The following is a 21,606-nucleotide window of genomic DNA, read 5'->3' as shown; positions in this document are numbered from 1 at the left end:
GAAAGTTTAAAGGGAGTTGTGTCAGGCAGGTTTCTTGTGAAGGTGGTGGTAGGTGACTATAACGTACTCTCCTGGCAGATGGTAAAAGCAGAAACAATCACAACGTTCAAGAGGCATTTGGGCAGATACCAAAGCAGGCAAGGGTTGGCAGGGATATGGACCATGTACAAGCAGGTGGAATTAGTTTGGAATAGCATTATGATCCGCACAGACATGGTGGGCCGAGTATTCGGGTGCTGTACTGTTCTGTTTTATGGGACTAGAATGTTTTTTTTTGAAGTAGAAAAAAATGATTGATGGGGGCAGAGTGGTGGACATGATCTACATGGACTTTAAGAACACATTCGGCAAGGTTCCCCATGGTAGACTAGTTAGCAAGGTTAGATCTCATGGAATACAGGGAGAACTAGCCACTTGGAGACAGAACTGACTCAAAGGTAGAAGGCAGAGTGTGGTGGTGGAGGGTTGCATTCAGACTGACCAGTGGAGTGTCACAAGGCTCGGTGCTGGGTCCACTGCTTTTCATCATTTATATAAACGATTGGGATGTGAACATAGGAGGTATTGGTAATGTTGCATATGACACCAAAATTGGAGGTGTAGTGGACAATGAAAAAGGTGACCTCAGAGTACTCCGGGACCTTAATCTGATGGGCAAATGGGCTGAGGAGTGGCAGATGGAGTTTAATTTAGAAAAATGTGAGGTGCTGCACTTTGGAAATGCAAATCTTAGCAGGTCTTATACACTTAATGGTAAGGTCCTCTGAGCATTGCGGAACAAAGAGACCTTGGAGTGCAGGTTCAGAGCTCCTTGAAAGTGGAGTCCCAGGTGAAGATAGTGAAGAAGGCTTTTAGTATGCTTTCCTTTAATAGTCAGAGCATTCAGGATAGGAGTTGGAAGATCATATTGAGTCTGCAAAGAACATTAGTTAGGCCACTTTTGGAATACTCCATGCAAGTCTGGTCTCCTTCCTATCAAAACAATACTGTGATACTTGAAAGGCGTCAGAAAAGGAATACATGGATGTTACCAGGATTGGAGGATTTGAAATACACGGCAAGGTTGAATAGGCTGTTTTTCCTGAAGCGACAAAGGCTGAAGGGTGACCTTATAGGAGGTTTATAAAATCAGGAGGGGCAGGGATAAGCTAAATAGACAAGGTCTTCTCCCCTCAATGTTGTGGGAGGGGGTGATGAGTAGGGGGGAGACAAAAAGAGTGGGGGAGGGAGACACAGTTATTTTATAGATCTACAACTCGTTCCTGCTTTCTCCCCATTCCCTTTAATCCTTCTGAAGAGCTCAGAACAATTGCATAGTTCCACGGAAGTAGAGTTTCAGGGAGATCAGGTGCTGAAGGTTGCATTTGCTACGCTGACCTGTATTGGTCAGTGCAGTGATCAACAAAAGGACCCGGGTTCGATTCCACTCTGTGGTGTTTGCACATTCTCCCTCTGTATATTTGTGTGGACTTCAATTCTGTGTCTGTTTCCATTCCAGACACCTCTATGACCCTGTTTTGCGAAACGTGAAGGGTTTCAGAAAATATCTCCAAGGTTATTGTTCGGATTGTGGAGTTAAAGGGAGAGGCTGAATTGTCAGAGTATAAAGATGTCCAGCATGGAAACAGACCTTTTGGTCCAACCCGTCCATGCCGCCCAGATATCCCAACCCTATCTAGTTCCACCTACCAGCACCCGGCCCATATCCCTCCAAACCCTTCCCATTCATATACCCATCCTAATGCCTCTTAAATGTTGCAATTGTACCAGCATCCACCACTTATCCTGGCAGCTCATTCCATGCAAGTACCAGAATAGGCTGAGACTTTTTCCCTGGAGCGTCAGAGACTGAGGGATTACCTTATGGAGGAGCACAGACAGGATGAACAGTCAAGATCTTTGTTTCCATCCAGTGGCAGGGAGTTCAAAACTAGAGGGCAATAGGTTTAAGGTGAGAGGGGAAAGAGTGAAAAGGGATCTGAGGGGCAAACATTTCACTCGGAGGTTGCTGTGTGTCTGGAATGAGCTGCCAGAGGAGTAATGAATGCATGGAGGGTTACAACATTTAAAAGGCGTCTGGAGGGGCACACGAATAGAAAGTGTTCAGAGTGATATAGGCTAACTCTCCCAAATGGGATTGGATCAGTGTAGAATATCTGATTGATATGGACGAGTTAGACTGAAGGGTCTGTTTCCTTGCTGTAAAACTCTATGACCCTAAGTGCCTCAGCAAAATGGTGGAAATCTTCAATAAAAACAAAAAGTACTGGAGATCCTCAGAAGGTCAGGCAGCATTTGAATTGATGACAGATGTAGGAAACACTGCAGAAGCTTTTAGATGACCACAACAGGCATGTGTGCCTGATGACCGGTATGGATAAGATGGGGGCATTGTGTTCAACAGTTTTATACCAAAGACTCTGACCCCATTTTATTCTGTATTTCTCTGTGACTCCCTCTTTTCAGAAGCAGGCAGGATGGGAAGCAGTAGAGGATGTAAATGATGTGTGACCTTCCTAGTGAGAGGATTCGAGTACAGGAGCAGGGATCCCTTTCTGGAAGTGCCTTGGTGAGACCACATCTGGAGTACTGTATACACCTTGGTTCCCCTTTCCCAAGGAAGGCTCTCCTGGTCATTGAGAGACAGTAAACAAGGGTCACCAGACTGAGTCCTGGGATGTGGAGATAGTTAAGGGCTGCAGATGCTGGAAGTCAGAGTCTATACAATGTGGACCTGGGGAAGTGCAGCAGGTCAGGCAGCATCAGAGGAGCAGGAAGGTTGATGTTTTGTGTCGGGATCCTTTGTCAGTCCTGATGAATAGTCCTGACCCGAAACATGAACTTTCCAGTCCCATCGTATTCATGCTGGTCATCAAGCACCTATTCATTCTAGCCCCACGTTCTGGCACTCAGCGTGTAACCGATATTGTAGTGTTCTGTGTGATCATCTCAATACTTCTTCAAGGCTGCAGTGTTTCCTGCTCCTGTCACCATTTCAGATTATGCCAGACCGGCTGAGGATCTCCAGCATGTTTTGTTTTTATTTTAGATTTCCACCATTTTGCTGAAGCACTTGGAGACAGACTTTATTGACTCTGATTCCTGGGATGACAGGACTGATGGATGAAGAGGGACTCAATCCTCGTTTAATCCTCCTTTCCTTTGGTTTTCTGAGCTGCTGACGACATCACTAATATTCCACCTCCCGTTCCCTGACCCGAATCTGACCCATCTAAGCCTACACTTTAGTTCCCATTGCCCTGCCAGACTAGTTACAACCTCACCAAGGGAACTGCAAAAGCCCCCCACCACATTTGTCTCAGCTCTACCCAGGGGTAACCTGTCAGGGTGGTATAAGTCCCACCTATCCCGAAACAGTCCCAGTCCCTGAACAATCTAAACCCTTCTCTGGTACACCATTTCCCCAGCCACACATCCAGCTGATCTGCCCTCTTTTTCCCTCTCTCGCTAGCAAATGGCACTGGGAGCAAGTCTCATGTTATTACGTTTCAGGAGCTACGTTTTACTGTATCCCTGATCTCTCTATAACCAACTTTCAGGCTCTGATCCCTTTGTTTAGCGATGTCGTTGGTATCTGTGTGTTCTACAACCACTGGCTTTACGCTCCACACACCATCCTGGATTCATGTCTTTGGCCACAGAAGTGCCCACCCTAACCCCGACCATTGAATCCCAAGTCACTATTGCCGTTTTTCCTCTCTTTCCTCGCGTTCTGTGCAACATAGCTATCTGTGGTGTCATGAACCTGGCTGTTGCTGATGTCTCCTGAGACCACCCACCTGGTCCCCCCAAACAGAATCCGAAGTGCTATACAGTATCTGTTTGACAAATGGATAACCACTGGGAACTTCTGCACTCCCTTCCTGAGCCTGTTACTTGATCTGATGGTCACCCATTCCCTTTCTGCCTGTGTAGCCATCACCTGCAGTGTGACTGACTCCCTAAACGTGCTGTCAATAACATGCTTAGTATTGCAGATGCTCCACAGTGAGTACACTCACAGCTCCAGCTCTGAAAAGCAGTTTCCCAGTAGCTACAGTTGGACACACTTGCTGCACACATAGCCGTCAGGGACACTGGAAGTGTCCCTTATTTCCCACATTGTACAAGAGGAGCACACCACGGGTCTGAGGTCTCCTGTCACAACATTGCCCTAGATTCATCTCATTACTCCCATTGAGAGAATTTAAATGAGTGAACAATCTTCCCTCACTTCAAACATGTCCATTATAATTAAAAATACACCTTTACTTAAGCTGATATATCATACTTTAAAAACTTAAATACTCCGCAGGTATCACTTACAAATTGGCTGCTCCCATTGGGACCATGTGAGTTTCTGAACGGCCTGAAAAAAACCCGAGTTTCAGTTTCACCTTCTCCCCGTCTCACCTCACTCTGTTTTCATCTAACTCCAAAACACTCTCATTGGACCAAGCAGCCCTCACAGTACAGCCCTGTCATTGTCATTGTCTGCTCACACCTGCACAGTCCCAGCCTCCTGTCCTGTTCCAATGCATCTCAATGGGAGCTCAGGAACAGCATCTAATCTTTCAGTTCAGCCCTTTGTAACCCCAGAGTCAACATGGACCTCAGCAGTTTCTGAATGAACAGACAGTTGTCAGAATCTGGAACATTCCACCTGTAAAGGTATTGGAATTTGAGTCCATCAGGAATTTTAATGGGAAGTTTGTAGGGAATTGGAAGGAGTGTGTATACAGGTAAACATCATGAAGTGGATGATTGGCACTAAATCTGGCAGTTCCTGCAAAGAGACGAGGTGTAATTTGGATAAATCTGTGCTCCCTCTCAGGCCAATACCTCCTTCCACAGCTGCATGGCCCAGAATTGAACACAAGCCCCAAGGATGATCCAACAATGAACTTGAACATTTTTTTGCTATTTGCTTGACGAAAATATTGGAGATATTTTCCCCCAAACAGAACAGACAAACCTTTCTCCTTCCACAGTTAAATGCCAATGGTATTCAGATCCTGATGACTCATCTGACTGTAGAAAATTGTTTTTGAGATTCCAGTCTCAATTATTCTCAATATCCTATAAAATGAATTCACAAAACAAAGCTCACAGTCAGTGCAAGATGAATAGTGAAGGCAAACACTTCTCTTGGTATGTGTTTGATGTGTAAATGCTCCTCATCAAATCACCCCGCCCCCAACCAGGACACGTGCATGCTCCTCGCTGTACCTTGTCCCCAAATAAAGACGGCGGCCATAACCCAGGACCTCTCACTGCCTGAGGCCCAAGCCATCTTCCCCTTTGCTGCAAACGTGGGACCAAGAGTTTCTAATTCAGACTAACAACCTGCACAGAGTATAACTAAACCCTCCCAGTCTGCACTGATACATTTCATCAGGTTTCTGCTGCCACTGTCTCCTTTCCTCCTCCTGCAAACACCAAGGGCCGTTCTGGATCCCATGACCCTTCCTCAGAACCGATGACAGCTGAGAAAATTAGAATCCCTACAGCGTGGAAACTGGCCCTTCAGCCCAACAATTCCACACCCACCCTCCGAATTTTATCCGACCAGACCCATTTCCCTTCTCTATTACTCTCCATTTGCCCGGACTAATGCACATCCCTGAACACTACGGGAAATGTAGCTGGATCAATTCACCCAACCTGCACATCTTTGGACTACATGAGATAGGGGTTAAAGAGTAAATAATAGGTGGGAACAGGGACCAAAGAGAGACAGGAACATTTGGAAAGTCAAAGGAGTGCATAACGATCCGGATGGGAGGGTGGAAAGCTGTTAATGGAGGAGACTGGAACCTGGTAGCATCTCAGTAGCGGTGGTGGAAATGGCGCCTGATGACCTACGTTCTGCTGCAAAACACACCCTGAGCTTCCAGTTGCCTGTCACTTTAACACACAAGTCTGTTCCCTGTCCAACATCTCTGTCTCATGCTTACTGCAGTGTTCCAGTGAAGCTTGATGCAAGCTGACAGAACACTCCAGAACATACCAAATGGCTTCCGATTTCAAGGACTGCAATTTCCCCTCCCATGTGGTCAACAGTACTCTCCAGTATATCTCCTCCACTTCCCACACCAATTCATTGGGTGCTGCCTGACCTGCTGTGCTTTTCCAGCGCCACAGTTTAACGCAAGCTGGAAGAACAAAACCTCATCTCCCACTCGGGGACCATGAAATCCTCTGGCTTCAACATCGAATTCAGTAATGTTAGGTCCTGAGCTCTCCCACGACTTAGTTTCTTTGCCCCCTACCTGACATGCCAGGCCTTGTTATTACATAGCCTGCCATTACACACTACCTATGGTTTAGCCACTAACAGTCCCCATAAACAGCTATTCACCCTCCCCCAGCCAGGTTGTTATCCACTCCTTTGTCCAACAGTTCCTATCTCTCTCTTTGGACTCTATCCCCCCTGTCATTTACTCCCTAACCCCTTCCTTCTGCATATAAACCAACATTGCTTTCTCAGTAACATCAGTACCTGAGGAAGGGTCACCGGATCCAAAATGCGAACTGATTTCTCTTCACGGATGCTGCCAGATCTGCGGAGCTTTCCCAATATCTTCTGGTTGTTGTGTGTGATTTACAGCATTTGCAGTTCTTTTGACTCTAATTTACCCGGAGTATCTATTTCAGGTCTAGCAGACTGAAACAATGTTTATCAACCCTCCCAGTCCATACTAACTGCATCTCTCTCCCAGTCCCTTCACACTGAGTCCCCCCAATACAGTGACACTGTGCCTGCAAAGCTCATGGTCACACCCCTCATTCACTCCCATTGGCTGGAGGATCACGCCAACTATCCTATTGGTCTGAAGCTGTGTCAATCAGCTAGGCCCCATTGTGACATGAGTGGTGGGATCCTCCCAGGTGCATCAGAGCCTGAAGGGTGACCTAATAGAGATTTATAAAATCATGAGGGGTATGGATAGGATAAATAGACAAGGTCTTTTCCCTGGGGTTCCAGAACGAGAGGGCATAGGTTTATGATGAGACGGGAAGGATTTAAAGGAGATCCAAGGTGCAATTTCTTTCACAATGAGGTTGGTGCGTGGATGGAATCTTCTGTTGGGAAGTGGAGGAGGTTGGTACAATTATACCATTTGGCCTCTGGATGGGTATATGAATGGGAAAGGTGTAGACGGATATGTGCCAAGTGTTGGCAAATGGGAGTAGATTAGGTTGGGATATCTGGTAGGCATAGATCAGTTTAATCAAAAGGTTTGTTTTCATCGTGTACATCTCTACGGCTCTGCCCTGTGATGAGCTTCATCATTCACAGTGAATGCGGGAGTATCACTGAGCACAGGGGCCATATCCTTCTCAACCTTGCCTAATCACATATCCAATCAGATGCCTTTTAAATATTGCATTGTACCAGCCTCCACACTTTTCCCTCACACCTTCAAAGTCTGTGCTCTCTGGTTTTGGATCCACCTAACATGGGAAAAAGAGACCCTGGCTGTTCACTCTAACCATGTCCCTCACGAGTGTATCAACCACTGAGGTCACCTTTCAGCATCCGATGCTCCAGGGGAAATCAGCACCTTCCAATTCAGCCTCTCCCTATATCTCAAACTCTCAACCATGGCAACATCTCTGTGCACTTTTTCTGAACCCTTTCAAGTTTCGCAAAATCATTCGTGTAGTGGGGAGACCAGGACTGAAAGCAGAATTTGAGAAGTAGCCGAATCAATGCCCTGTACAGCCGTAAAATAATGCTGCAACTCCTATACTCAATGCACTGACCAATAAAGGCAAGTGCACCAAACACCTTCTTCACTATCCTGCCTAAAATTCCACTTTCAAGCAACTGTGAACCTTCACTACAAGGTCTCTTTGTTCAGCAACACTCCCCAGGACCTCCCCATTAAGTGTACAAGTCCTGCCCTGGTTTGCTTTTCCAAAATGCAGAACCTCATATTTATCTAAATTAAATCTATCTGCCCCTCCTTAGCCCATTTGATTGAAGTCCCATTGTACTGAGGTAACCTTTTTCACTGTCCATTACACCTCCAATTTTGGTGTCTACTGCAAACTTACTAACCAGACCTCATATATTCACATAGAAATCATTGATATAAATGACAAAACACAGTGGACCCAGCACCCGTCCTGACAGCATGTTTCTCACACAGGCCTCCAGTCTGAAAAGCAACTCTCCACTACTACCAAAAGAGAAAATACTGGAAAATCTCAGCAGGTCCGGCAGCATCTGTAAGGAGAGAAAAGAGCTGACATTGAGTCTAACTGACCCTTTGTCAAAGCTGAGTGGTGCATGGCCCTGAGTGTGGCTTTTAGGATGTGGCGAGAACAGTTGGGAAAATGTTGTATATCGTGCAAGTACCTATAAGCCTGGAGGCTGCATGCAGGATGGAATCTGAACTGAAATCCACGTGGACTAAGTCAGAGGCGAAGACAGTCACTGAGGAAGGAAATATGGCTGTGGAAGTGAGTCTGAGTAAATAACTTGTCCAACACAGAGAGAAAAGGAAAGCAGTGAAGATGGACGGGGGTAGAGAGACAAACGAAAATCCTGTCGGAGAGAACAGCAATACATTTTCAGGGTAGGCATTCCTGGAAGAGAGATGGCAATGCGTTAAACACTGGATAAAAGCAAAATGCTGCGAATGCTGGAATCTGAAACCAAAAGAGAAAATGCTGGAAAATCTCAGCAGGTCTGGCAGCATCTGTAAGGAGAGAAAAGAGCTGACGTTTCGAGTCTAACTGACCCTTTGTCAAAGCTGATTACAGGTATTTGCACGATATACAACATTTTTTCAACTACTGTTCCCTCCACTACTACCCTGATTGTTGAGCAAGCTTAGAGCTCATGGAATACAGGGACAACTAGCCATTTGGATACCGAACTGGCAGAAAGGCAGAAGACAGAGGGTGGTGGAGGAGGGTTGTTTTTCAGACTGGAGGCCTGTGACCAGTGATTTGGATATGAACATAGGAGGTACAGTCAGCAAGTTTGCAGATGACACAAAAATTGAAGGTGTAGTGGACAACGAAGAAGGTTACCTCAGAATACGACAGGATCTTGATCAGATGGGCCAATGAGCTGACAAGTGGCAGATGAAGTTTAATTTAGGTAATTGTGGTGTGCTCCATTTTGGGAAAGCAAATCTTAGCAGAACTGATACACTTGATGGTAAGGTCCTGAGGAGTGTTGCTGAACAAAGAGAAATTGGAGTGCAGGTTCATAGCTCCTTGACAGTGAAGTCGTAGGTAGAGAGGATAATGAAGGAGGTGTTTGGTATGCCTTCCTTCATTGGTCAGAGTATTGAGTACAGGAGTTGGGAGGTTATGATAAGACTGTACAGAACATTGGATATTCCAAAAGGCCACTTTTGGAATATTGCGTGCAAATCTGGTCTCCTTCCTATCAGAAGGATGTTGTGAAATTGAAAGGGTTCAGACAAGATTTACAAGGATGTTGCCAGTGTTGGAGGATTAGAGCTATATGGAGAGTCTAACCAGGCTGGGGCTGTTTTCTCTGGGGCGTCGGGGGCTGAGGGGTGTCCTTATAGACGTATATAAAATCATGAGGGGTGTTGATAGGACAAATAGATAAAGTCTTTTCTCTTGGGTGGGGGAATTCCAGAACTAGAGGGAATAGGTTTAGGGTGAGAGCGGAAAGATATGAAAGAGACCTGAGGGGCAACATTTTCATGTAGAGGGTGCTGCGTGCATGTAATCAGCTGCCAGAAGATGTGGAGGAGGCTGGTACAATTGCAACATTGAAAATTCATCTCGATGGATATATGATTATTAAGGTTTGGAAGGATATGGGCTGGGTGCTGGCAGGTTGGACTAGATTGGGTTGAGGTAAGTGGTTACCATGGACAGTATGGACTGAAGGGTCTGTTTCCATGTTATACATCTCTATGACTCTATGACCTTCTAGATAATTCTGTATCCAAATAGCTAGTTCTCCCTGTATTCTACAGTGTCTAACTTGCTCACCAGCCTGCTATGTAGAACCTTGTGTCTTCCTGAAGTTCACATTAGTGACTTCCATGTACAAAGCCTTGCTACCTCTCCCTAATCATTTCTTGCCTTTCCAATTACATGTAAATCATGTCCATGAGAATCCCTTCCAACAACTTCTCTTCCACTGACTTCAGGCTCACCGGTCTATTGTTCCCTGGCCTTTCCTTCCCACCTTTCTCAAATTATGGCGCCCATCTTCCAGCACCTCACCTGTGACTATTAATGGCACAAATATCTCAGCGAGGGGTCCAGCAAACACTTCCCTAGATTCCCACAAAGTTCTGGGTTACACCTGAGCAGGTCCCAGGGATTTATCCACCTTTATGCTTTTTAAGTCATCCTCTGTAATATGGACACTTGTCAAGTTATCACTATTTATTTTTCCAAACACACTAGCTGCCACATCCTCTTTTAGTAAAAGAATCTCATATAGAATCTCTTCCACCTCCTGCGGTTCCACAGACAGCCTTGATGATTTTTGTGGGTACCTATTCTCTGCCTGGTTACTCATTTGTCCTTAGTGTATTTGTAGAATCGCTTTGATTCTCCTTACACCTATTTCCTAAAGCTATTTCATGTCCCTTTTTGCCCTCCTGGTTTACCTCAAGTATACTCCTACTGCCCCTATACTCCTCTAGGGAGTCACACAAATACAGCTCTCTGTACCTCCCATATGCCTCCTTCATTCTCTTGACCACGCCCTCAATTTCTTTCGACAGGCAGCATTCCCTACACCTACCAGCCTTGGCCTTAACAGGAACATACTGTCTATATACTCTCATTGTCGCAGGTCTATGGAGGCAATGGCAGATGTGGACAGAGAAACAATCATTCTCAGTAAAGAGGTAATGTTGGGAAAGGTACCAGCCTAAAGGTAGATGGGTCGCCTGGCCCTGATGGAATGCATCCCAGAGAATAAAAGAGATGATGGGGGGATGGGGGGTGGGGGGCGGAATAGCAAATACACCCGCGATAATTCACTAAAATTTGTTGGATTCTGGGATGGTTCTGACCGATTGGAAGCTGCAAATGTGGTGCCACTATTTTTTAAAAAGGACCCATTAGCTTAACTTCTGTCGTGGAGAAAATGCTTGAATCTCTCAAGGAAGTAGTCGCAAGATATCTGGGTAGACACTGTCCTATTGACCAGACACAGCATGGATTCATAAAAGGCAAGACATGTTTGACACATTTACTGGAATTATTTGAGGACATGACGAGCGCGTTGAACAAGGGGAATCCGGTGGAGGTGGTGTACCTGGATTTCCAGAAGGTATTGGATAAGTTGCCAAACAAAAGGCTGCTGTAAAAGGTAAAGATGCACAGCATTATGGGTAATGTATTATCATTGATACAGGATCGGTTCACCAACATAATAAAGAATGGGGATAAATGGGTGTTTGGATTAGTGTTGACACTACAACTGTTTGCAATTTACACAAATGTTTTGGAGTTGAGGACCAAGTGTACGGTGTCAGAGTTCACATTTGATACAAAGATGAGGTAAAGCAATGTCTGCAAAGGCCACTAAGTTTGCACAGGGATACAGAGAGCTTACGTGAGTGGGTAAGGATCTGGTAGATGGAGTACAATGTTGGCATATGTGAGGTCATCCATTTTTGTCATACTAACAGCAAACTGGATGATGAAATGGTGTAAACATGCAGCATGCTGCTGTGCAGAGGGAGCTGGGTGTCCTTGTGCATGAATCACAGGAAGCTGGTTTGCAGGTGCAGCAGGTAATTAAGGCAGTGAAGGGAATATTGTCCTTCATTGCTAGAGGGATGGTTATGCTGCAGCTGTACAGGGTGTTGGTGAGGCCACACCTGGAGTACTGTGTACAGGTTTGGTGCCCTTACATTAACAAGGATGTGCTGGCACTGGAGGGAGTACAGAGGAGGGTCACTAGTTTGAGTTGGGAGTTGAGAGGGTTGGTATATGTGGAGAGATTGAGAAAACTGATTCTATACTCATTGTCATTTAGAAGAATGGGAGGTTGGAGTGGAAACAAATAAAATTATGAAGGGAGTAGATAAGACAGAAGCAGGGAGGCTACTTCCACTGGGGGGGGGGGGGGGGAGCGGATCAAACTACAGAACGTTACCTCAAAATAAGGGGGAGCAGATTTAGGACTGAGTTCAGGATGAACCTCTTCAGCTAAAGGGTTGTGAATCTGTGGAATTCCCTGCCGAGTGCAGCATTTGATGTTATCAACTTGAATGCCTTTAAGGCAAAAGGTAGATTTGGGAAAATGAGAGGAATTCAAGGTTATGGTGAGAGAGCAGGAAAGTGAAGTTAAGGCCATGAAAAGATCAGCCCTGATCTTATTGAATGGCAGAGCAGGCTTGAGCGGTCAGGTGGCTGACTCTTGCTCCTATTCCTTATGTTCTTATGTTGCCACTTTCCAGCCATCCCTTTCCCTGGGAATAACCTCCCGAAAACAAATTTTGCAAGTTCTTGCCTTGTGCCATCAAAATTGGTCTTTGTCCAATTTAGAAACTTAACAATTAGATCTGGTCTATCATTTTCTCTAACTATTTTAAAACTAGTAGAATTATCAGCGAATCCCGACAGTGTGGAATGAGACCATTTGGCCCATCACATTTATACTGACCCTCAGAGCCGCCTAACTTTCACCTGTAACGTTGCATGTCCCAGGGTCACCCAACGTACACATCACTGAACACTATGGGCAATTCTGCCCGTATAATCCACCCAACCTGAACACAATTGGCAATTCAGCCTAGATAATCCACCTAACCTGCACATCCGTGAACACTGTGGGTAATTCAGCCTGGATAATCCACCAATCGGCACATCCCTGAACACTGTGGGCAATTCAGCCTGAATAAGCCAACCTACCCTGCACATCTTTGGACAATGGGAGGAAACGAGAGCACCCGGATGAAACCCACGCAGTTAACCCCAATAAGGTGGATCATCCTTTTCTTATTTCCAAGTTCCACCCAAATAACTTCACTGGACATACTCCGGTAATATCCTCCCTAAGCACAACTATAATGCTATCCCTAATCAAAAACTCCACTCCTCCTCTCTCGGTCCCCCTTTCTATCCTTCCTATATCATCTATACCTCAGAACAATAAGCTGCCAGTCCGATCCATCCCTGAGCCATCTTTCTGTAATACCTATGATATCCCAGTCCCATGTTAAAAACCATCATACCCTCGGCTCATCTGCCTTCCCTGTCAGGCCTCTTGCGTTGAAATAAATGCAGTGTAAATGTTCAGTCCCACCTCATTCTGTGCCTTGCCCTTGCCTACCTTGACTATTTGACCTCTGAACTGTACCAGCCTCAGACATACTCTTTCCTCACTATCTGTTTGGTATCACATCCACTCCTCACTGGTTTAATGTCTCCTGAGTAGCATTAACTAATCTCCGTGCCTGGATGTTAGACACCTTCCAAATCAGGTACAAACCATCCTTATGCAGGTCAACTCTATTCCAGAGGAGATTACAATGATCCAAAAATGTGAATCATTTTCCCCTGCTTCAGCTCCTTAGCCATTCATCCAGCACCTCCTCCTCTGTAATATGGACATTTTTCTAGATGTCATCATTTATTTACCCACATTCTATATCTCTCATGCACTTATTCATAGTAAACGCAGATGCAAAATACTTAGAACATAGAACATAGAAAAATACAGCACAGTACAGGCCCTTTGGCCCTCGATGTTGTGCCGATCCAAGCCCACCAAACCTACACTAGCCCAATAACCTCCATATGCCTATCCAATGCCTGTTTAAATGCTGATAAAGAGGGAGAGTCCACCACTGCTACTGGCAGGGCATTCCATGAACTCACAACCCGCTGAGTAAAGAATCTACCCCTAACATCTGTCCTATACCTACCACCCTGTAATTTAAAGTTATGTCCCCTCGTTATAGCTTACTCCATACGTGGAAAAAGGTTCTCATGGTCAACCCTATCTAAACCTCTAATCATCTTGCACACCTCTATCAAGTCACCCCTAAACCTTCTTTTCTCCAATGAAAACAGCCCCAAGTGCCTCAGCCTTTCCTCATACGATCTTCCTACCATACCAGGCAACATCCTGGTAAAGCTCCTCTGCACCCGTTCCAGTGCCTCCACATCCTTCCTATAGTAGGGCGACCAAAACTGCACACTAAACTCTGGTGCAGCCGCATCTGGAGTATTTACAACTGAAATATGACCTCAGGACTCCGGAACTCAATTCCTCTACCAATAAAAGCCAGTACGCCATATGCCTTCTTCACAGCACTATTTACCTGGGTGGCAACTTTCAGAGATCTGTGTACATGGACACCAAGATCCCTCTGCTCATCCACACTACCAAGTATCCCACCATTAGCCCAGTACCCCATCTTCTTGTTACTCTTACCAAGTGAATGACTTCACACTTAGCTACATTGAACTCCATTTGCCACCTTTCTGCCCAGCTCTGCAGCTTATCTATATCCCGCTGTAACCTGCCACATCCTTCCTCACTGTCAACAACTCCACCGACTTTCGTATCATCTGCAAACTTGCTCACCCAACCTTCTAGCCCCATCTCCAGGTCATTTATAGAAATGACGAACAGCAATGGTCCCAAAACAGATCCTTGCGGAACACCGCTAGTAACTGCACTCCAAGATGAACCTTTACCATCAACTACTACCCTCTGTCTTCTTCCAGCCAGCCAATTCCTAATCCAAACCTCCAACACACCCTCAATGCCATACCTCCGTATTTTTTGCAGTAGCCTACCATGGGGAACCTTATCAAATGCCTTACTAAAATCCATATACACCACATCTACTGCTTTACCCTCGTCCACCTCCTTAGTCACCTTCTCAAAGAATTCAATAAGGTTTGTGAGGCACGACCTGCCCTTCACAAAACCATGCTGACTATCCTTGATCACATTATTCCTCTCCAGATGTTCATAAATCCTATCCCTTACAATTCTCTCTAAGACTTTGCCCACAACAGAAGTGAGACTCACTGGCCTATAGTTACTAGGGTTATCCCTACTCCCCTTCTTGAACAAGGGAACCACATTTGCTATCCTCCAGTCTTCTGGCACTATTCCTGTACACAACGAGGACATAAAAATCAAGGCCAATGGCTCTGCAATCTCCTCCCTTGCTTCCCAGAGAATCCTAGGATAAATGTCATCAGGCCCAGGGGACTTATCTATTTTCACCCTTTCCAGAATTTCCAACACCTCTTCCCTACATACCTCAAAGCCATCCATTCTAATTAATTGTGACTCAACATTCACACCGGCAACAATGTCTTGTTCCTGAGTGAATACTGACGAAAAGTATTCATTCACTGTCTCCCCAATCTCTTCAGCCTCCACACGCAACTTCCCACTACTATCCTTGACTGGACTTATTCCTACCCTAGTCATTCTTTTATTCCTGACATACCTATAGAAAGCCTTTGGGTTTTCCCTAATCCTACCAACCAAGGACTTTTCATGTCCCCTCCTTGCTGCTCTTAGCTCTCTCTTCAGATCCTTCCTGGCTACCTTATAACTCTCAATCGCCCCAATTGAGCCTTCACACCGCATCTTTACATAGGCCGCCCTCTTCCCTTTAACAAGGGATTCCAATTCCTTATTAAACCACGGCTCCCTCACAAGATCCTTGTTTTCCTATCCCATCCTTCGCAATGGCTGCCTTGCTGATCTTTGAGGGTCTCTGTTTTCTCCCTAGTTAGCCTTTTGTTCTTAAACATTTATAAAAGCACTTTGGAATACCCTTAAACCTATTTTCCAAAGCTAACTCACGTTCCCTTTTTGCCTTCTGATTTCCGTCTTAATTATACTCCTACTGCCTTTGTACTCAAAAGCTTTTTTTTGGATTGGAATAAATGCAAAATATTACACCTTGATAAAACAAACGTGGGCAGGACTTACACTCATTAAAATTCAGGCCTCGAGTAGTGATATGGAACAAAGAGTCCGAGGGCTTCACGTCTTTGAAGTTTGTGTTACATGTGGACAGGCTGGTTATGAAAGTGTTCAGCTCACTTACCTTCATTGCTCAGACTTTTGACAATAGGAGTTGGGACGTTATGTAGAGGTTGTACAGGATGTTGGGGAGGCCTCTTCTGGAATACTGTGCCCAGTTCTGGTTGCGCTGTATTGGGTGGATATCATTAAATCGGAGCGGGTTCAGATGTTTCCATTAATGGTGGGATTGTGTTCTAAGGAGACACTAGATAGGCTGGGAAATTTTTCACTGGAGTATAGAAGGTTGAGGGGTGACCTTATGAGAGGTTTATACAATCAGAAAGGGTTTAGATAATGTGAATGGTCGGGGGAGAGGGAGATTCAAAACTCGTATGCATTCATTTTGGGAAGAGATGAGAAAGGTTTGAGAAAAGACATTAAGGATTTTTTAAAAATTACACAGGTGCAATGAACTTCCAGAGGAAGTGGTAGCTGTGAATACAATGACAATATTTAAAAGACATTCAGATAAGTACATAAATAGGAAATATTTGGATGGATGTGGACCAAGCGGAGGCAGGTACAATTAGTTCAGTTTGGAATTATGGTCGGCATGGACTGGTTGGACCACAGGGCCTGTTTCCTTGCTGTATAACATTATGACTGTAATTCTCACTAACTCTTAAATTCCTCCATCCTCAAATCTCCCGATCACTTCACCTCATCCAGCCTCACAATTCTTCCTTATTTACATAATTCCTCACCAGCCACAGAACGCTCCCTATCTCATGTCCTCCAGTTTCTCAAATCTCTGCCATATGTGCCTTTCTTTAGTTCCAACCTTAACGATGCCCTCATTCACTAAGATTGGTTGGACGACAAACTGGGATGACCTAGTCCTCCAGTACTGCCCTCTGGTCCTATTGGCCTGCGCTGACATCAATCATCAGGGCTCATTGTCAGGTGAGTGGTGGGATCCTCCCTCTCTGATACGAAGTTAGGTGGACAGGCAGGTAATACTGAGGAAGTGGGGAGGCAACAGAAGGATCTAGACAGGTTGGGAGAGTGGTCCAGGAAATGGCTGATGGAATTTAACATGAGCAAGTGTGAGGTCTTGCACTTTGGAAAAAAAGAATAAAAGCATAGACTACTTTCTAAACGGTGAGAAAATTCGTAAAGCCAAAGTACAAAGGGATCTGGGAGTGCTAGTCGAGGATTCTCTAAAGGTAAACATGCAGGTTGAGTCTGTGATTAAGAAAGTGAATGCAATGTTGTCTCTTATCTCAAGAGGGTTCGAATATAAAAACAGAGATGTGCTATTGAGACTTCATAAAGCTCTGGTTAGGCCCCATTTGGAGTACTGTGTCCAGTTTTGGTCCCCACACCTCAGGAACTGGAACGTGTCCAGCGGAGATTCACACGGATGATCCCTGGAATGGCAGGTCTAACATATGAGGAACGGCTGAGGATCCTGGGATTGTATTCATTGGAGTTTAGAAGATTGAGGGGAGACTTAATAGAGACGTACAAGATAATACATGGCTTGGAAAGGGTGGACGCTAGGAAATTGTTTCCGTTAGGCGAGGAGACTAGGACCCGTGGACACAGCCTTAGAATTAGAGGGGGTCAATTCAGAACAGAAATGCAGAGACATTTCTTCAGCCAGAGAGTGGTGGGCCTGTGGAATTCATTTCCACAGAGTGCAGTGGAGGTCGGGACACTAAATGTCTTCAAGGCCGAGATTGATAGATTCTTGTTGTCTCGAGGAATTAAGGGCTACGGGGAGAATGCGGGTAAGTGGAGGTGAAATGCCCATCAGCCATGATTGAATGGCGGAGTGGACTCGATGGGCCGAATGGCCTTACTTCCACTCCTGTGTCTTATGGTATCTCTGCCCTGGGATGATCTCCATCATTCACAGTCAATGGGGCAGTATCACAGAGCACAGGGGCTGGGGGCTATTCAGCCCATTGGGGCTGTACTCTCTCCCTCTGGAGATGCTGCAAATCTGTCCCAATTCCCTTCCCGTTTGCCCAACCCCCTCAAATCTTCCCTTAAAAAGTAAAATTCCAAATCTGTTTATGAACAACTGCTGAGTCTGTCCATCTGCCATTCAGACTGTTCCAGATGCTCAGACCGTACTGAATAAAATAATGTTCACATATTCATACATTATTTACCAATTACCTGAAAATAGTTACTAAAATTGTGACATTGTTAACAATTCCCCTCTCTCTGCAAATTAAATATCCTAGAAACAAATGTGCACCTGGTCAAAATCACTGCTTAACCTTCTCAGCTCCAAGGACAATTATCTGTGCTTCTGCGAGCTCTCCACAAAAGAGGAACACATCTTATTTTCATTTATTAATGTCATAGAGATGTACAGCACAGAAACAGACCTTTGGTCCAATGTGTCCATGCCAACCAGGAATCCTCAACAAATGGAGCCCCATTTGCCCGGAATTGGTCCGTATCATTGGAAACCCTCCCTATTCATGTACCCAATCGGATGCCTTTCAAATGGTGTAATTGTCTCAGCCTCCACTCCATCATATGGTAGCTCATTCCACACACACACCACACACAGCTTGAAAACTTTGCCCCTTAGATCCGTTTTAAATCGTTGCCCTCTCAATATAAGCCAATGCGATTTTGTTTTGAACCCACCTAACCTGGGGGGAAAAGACCCTGGCTGTTCACCTTATCCACGCCCCTCATGATTTTATAAATCTACATGAAGTCACCTTTCAGTCTTTGACTCTCCAGGGAAATTAACCCCAGCCTATTCAGCCTCTCCCTGTAGCCCAAATCCTCCAACCCTAGCAAAGTCTTTGTAAATTTTGTCTGGACTCTTTCAAGATTCACAACATCCTTCCCAGAACAGGGAATTTTGAACTTAAAACAGAACTCCTGAAATGGCGTAATCAATGTCCTGTCCAGCCACAATATGACATCCCAGCTTCTGTACTCAATGCATTGACCAATAAATATAAGCATACCAAACACTACCTTCACTAGTCTGCCTACCTGCGACTCTACTTTCAAGGAACAATGAAGCTGCACTCCATGGTCTCTATGTTCAGCAACATTCCCAAGGACTTTACCATTAAGTGCATAAGTCCTGCCCTGATTTGCCTTTCCAAAATCTAACTGCTTACATTTGTCTAAACTGAATTCAATCTGCCATTCCTCGCCCCCATGGCCCAACTGGTCAAGATCCTGTTGCATTCTGAACTAACCTTCTTCATTGTCCACTACACCCCCACTTTGGTGTCTTCTGTAAACCTACTGACCATATCTCATATATTCACATTCAAGTCAATTATTTAAGCACCCAATATCCATTTCTTCAGCACAGTGCTGCTCACAGGCCTCCAGTCCACAAAGCAACCCTCTTTCACCACCTTCTGCCTCCTACCTTCAAGCCAGTTTTGTATCCAAATGGCTAGTTCTCCCAACATTTCATGTTATCTAACCTTGCTAACCAGTCTGCTTTGTGGAACATCATTTAGTATCCATACAGACAACGTCCACAATCTACCTTCATCAATCATCTTTGTCACGTCATCAGAAAAACTCAATCAAGTTCGACAGAGAGAATTTCCCACACACAAAGCCATGTTAACTATCCCTAATCATTCCCTGTCTTTCCAAATACATGTAAATCCTGCCCCTCAGAATCCCTTCCAACAATTTGCCTGCCAATGACCTCAGGCTCACTGTTCTCTTGTTCCCTGGCCTTTCCTTACCACCTTTTTAAATAATGGCACATGTCTTCAAGCACCTGTCACCAATGACAATATAAAAATCTCAGAGGGGCGCTACCATCATTATCTTAGCTTTCCACAAATGTCTGGGATTCACCTTAACAGCTCCCAGGGATTTATCCACCTCGATACGATTTAAGACATCCAGTACTACCTCCTCTGTAATATGGTCAGGAGCCGGGCAGCAGCGGACAATTCATTTCCAGAAATGTCTGTGAACGTAATCATAAAATACTAAACAGAGCAAAAATACACACGAGACACTGAGGAAGCTAGATAATCAACAAGTGGTCATCAAGGAGCTCAGAGGCCAATCAGAGTAGTGCTCACTTTTATGATCCCACAGTCAGAGATGTCTAGCATCGAAACAAACTCTTCAGTCCAACCCATCTATACCAACCAGATATTCGAACATAATCTATTCCCATTTGCCAGCACTTGGCCGGCATCCCTCTGAACCCTTCCTATTCAAATGTCTTTGAAATATTACAATTTTTGTCGACTGTTAGGTTCCTGCTGAATTTTCCCCTCACACCCTTAACCTATATCCTCTAGTTCTGGGCTCCACCACCCCAGGGTAAACACATTGTCTATTTACGCTATCCATGCCCCTCACGATTATATAAACCTCTTCAACATCACACCTCAGCCTATGGACACTCTAGGGAAAATGGCCCCAGCCTATTAAGCCTCTCCCTGCAACTCAAATCCTCCAACCCTGGCAACATCCTTGAAAATCAATTCTCAAGCCTTTCAAGTTTCAGTGCCTCCTTTTGATAAGGGGGAGACCAGAATTGCACACTATATTCCAAAAGTGACCTAACCAATGTCCTGTCCAGCTCCTTTACTCAATGCTCTGACCAATAAAGGGAAGCATACCAAATGCCTTCTTCACTATCCTATCTACCTGTGACTCTACTTTCAAGGAACTATAAACCTGCATTCCAAGGTCTCTTTGTTCAACAGACTCTCCAAGACCTTACAATTCAGGGTGAGTCCTGCACTGATTTGCTTTTCTAAAATGCAGCACCTCACATTTATCTAAATTAAACCCTATCTGCCACTCCCCAGCCCATTGGCCCATCTGATCAATATCCCATTGTATTCTGAGACAACCTTTATCACTGACCACAATACCAACAATTTTGGTGTCACCTGCAAACTTACTAACTGTACCGCCTTTATTCACATCCAAATCATTTACATGAATGACGAAACAAATCCAGAGAGAAAAACAAAAATCCATTTCCCTGGGTGTGAATGTGCTCTGTGTAAATCCTGCCCTATGACTCTCTATCAGGGAGAGCTGCACATACTCCCCTCTGAACTTTGCCCCCTACAAAGATGGCGGCTGCACGTGTCCAGTGAATCGTTGCCCCGAATAAAGATGGCGGCGCTTACTCGAGTCAATCGCGAAATTAGGCATTTTCCGGTTTACTGCAAAAACGAGACTGTAAGTTTCAAATTTGTCTTTTCCGATGTGCACCAAATGTTCGCAAAACCTCTCAGCCCAGACCAACATCATTTCCCTCCCGCTTGCTGCTGTTTATTTCTTTCCTTACCGACAGCTCCTCGCCCGCACATCTGCCCTGGCCGCGAGGATGATCACGTGGTATAATCAAGTCCCGCCTCTCATTCACTCTGATTGGTCGGAGGGCCAACCGCCTCGCCAGGTCCTCCAGCCCCGCCCCTGTCCTTCCATTGGTCCGCCGCTGACATCAATCATCCGGGGATCTTTGTTGCCTGGAGCATGCGCACTGCTTCCTGGCTTTTGTTGCTGTTCATAAGTTACAAGGGTGAGGGACAAAGTTAAAAACACACAACCACCTGATGACGCAGCAGCAGCGCTAGTGCTTCCAAATA

The 21,606-nt window shown here is 45.1% G+C and overlaps 1 long non-coding RNA gene across 1 annotated transcript in view; it reads right to left on the bottom strand.

Annotated features, from left to right (window-relative positions):
- LOC132809336 (uncharacterized) overlaps nt 1–21,334 on the bottom strand; it is a 32,759-nt gene extending 11,425 nt beyond the window's left edge. Inside the window, exons 1-2 of the long non-coding RNA XR_009642260.1 lie at nt 21,306–21,334; nt 4,976–5,079 (exon numbers count right to left, since the gene is read on the bottom strand). This is a non-coding gene — a long non-coding RNA (uncharacterized LOC132809336). The remainder of the gene's footprint in view (nt 1–4,975; nt 5,080–21,305) is intronic.
- Nucleotides 21,335–21,606: the final 272 nt, after the last annotated feature.

The sequence above is a fragment of the Hemiscyllium ocellatum genome, unplaced genomic scaffold (genome assembly GCF_020745735.1).
Source record: "Hemiscyllium ocellatum isolate sHemOce1 unplaced genomic scaffold, sHemOce1.pat.X.cur. scaffold_1074_pat_ctg1, whole genome shotgun sequence".
NCBI classification, from domain to species: domain Eukaryota; kingdom Metazoa; phylum Chordata; class Chondrichthyes; order Orectolobiformes; family Hemiscylliidae; genus Hemiscyllium; species Hemiscyllium ocellatum.
This window is presented reverse-complemented; position numbering and strand designations above follow the sequence as displayed.